Raw genomic sequence first — 1,870 nt, 5'->3', positions numbered from 1 at the left:
GACCACTGTCTTCCCCAGCAGGTGGCGAAGCGGGGGGAAAGGATCAGTGGAAAGGGTTGGGAGCCCAAAGTCTGGATGCAAGATGGCGGGTCCTACGGGCACCTGCCTGGGAGGACTGGTTCAGGCCGAGTCACGTCCCAGTCACCCAGCACCTACTATGTGCTGGACACTGTGCCAGGAGCTGGAGATGCTGCAGTGAACAAAGCAGACAAAATTCCCTGCCCTCAAGGACCTACCTTCTCCTGGTGGAAGGAGAGGGTATCACAGCTTAGGCAGAGCCATCAAACCCAGGTATGCTACCTACAGTTGGCTTCTCCCGGTTCTTCTACCTCATGTACCTTCTCACCTCACCTCATTTCCTCAGCTTCCTGAGAAAAGCCCACAGGTTTCCCTGATCTCACCTCTCCTCTCGCTCTCTTTGCTCCAGCCACACTGGCCTCCTTGATATGTTTCTTGCCTCTGAGCATTTGCATTTGCTGTTCCCTCTGCCAGGAGTGCTTGTCCCTCTGGATATCTGCATGGCTTGTGCCCTTATTTCCTTCAGGTCTTTACTGAAAAGCCGCTTCTCCAGGAGGTCTTCCCTGGCCCCTCCTAGCTAAAATGGCAACCCCACCATCCTCATGCACAATTCATGCTCTTCCCCTGCTTCATTTTTCTCCTTGACTCTTAACTTCACCTAATGTACGGTACAAATGTTGCTTTATATTTTCCCTCTCTGGTAAGGGAGGGCAGGAGCCCTTGTCTTTCATTTTTACCAGATAATTTATTGAGGTGAAACTTACATGACATAAAATTCACCATTTTAAAGTGAACAATTCAGTGGCATTTAATACTATGCTGTGCAACCATCACCTCTATCTAGTTCCAAAACATTTTCATTGCCCCCAAATATAAGGCTGTACCCATTAACCAGTCACTTCCCATTCTCCCCTCTCCCTAGTCCATGGCAACAACCCATCTGCTTTCTGTCTCTATGGACTTATCTATTCCAGATAATTCATGCACATGGAATCACACAGCATATGGTCCTTTTGCAACTGGCTTCTTTCACTTAGCATCATGTTTTCAAGGTCCATCCACATTGTGGCATGCATCTGTAATCCATTCCTTTTTATGGCTGAGTAATATTCCATTGTATGGATGTACCATGTTTTATTTATTCACTCCTCTGTTGATGGACATTTGGGTTGTTTCCACCTTTTGGCTACTGTGAACGGTGCTGCTATGAACATGAATGTACTTGTATGTCTTTTTAACTTGTATCCCTGGTGCCTCAGAAAGAGTAGTGCTCAATAAATACTGGTTGAAAGAATGACTGGTTGGAGGAAACAACGGCATTTGACTCAGCAGGGTGGGGTTGGGGGGTCATATGCCTTCCCAGAAGGGGCGATGGCTGGGTGAAGGCTTGAAGCACCAGCCCTGGAAGGGGATCAGCACGTGCAAAGGCCCAGAGCATGGTGCATTCTGGGAACAGAGAGAAGCAGCTGGCCAAAGCTGAGGGAGTGGGGATAGGAAACCATGCATGAGGAGGCTGGAGGGGGAGGTAGAGACCAGGACTATAGGGCCTTGTCACTCAAGGGGAGGAGTTTGGACTTGCTCCTGAGGCAGTAGGGAGCTATGGAAAGGCTCTGAGCAATGGAGTGCCATGACTCGATTTGACTTAAGTTTTACTAGGATGCCTCAGTGGAGAATGGATTCGGAGGGCACAGAGGTCAGAGTGACAGAAAGGAGACCTGAGAGAGGGCTATTGCCGACATCCTGCTGAAAGAGAGATGGTGGTAACTTGGGATGGGGAAATGGTGGCCGAGATGGAGAAGTGACAGACTCGAGACATGGTTTGCAGGTAAATCATCAGGATTGGTAATGGTAG

Source organism: Neophocaena asiaeorientalis, unplaced genomic scaffold, assembly GCF_003031525.2.
Source record: "Neophocaena asiaeorientalis asiaeorientalis breed wild unplaced genomic scaffold, Neophocaena_asiaeorientalis_V1.1 scaffold77, whole genome shotgun sequence".
Lineage (NCBI taxonomy): Eukaryota > Metazoa > Chordata > Mammalia > Artiodactyla > Phocoenidae > Neophocaena > Neophocaena asiaeorientalis.
The sequence above is the reverse complement of the archived record's forward strand: the minus strand, read 5'-3'. Positions refer to the sequence as shown.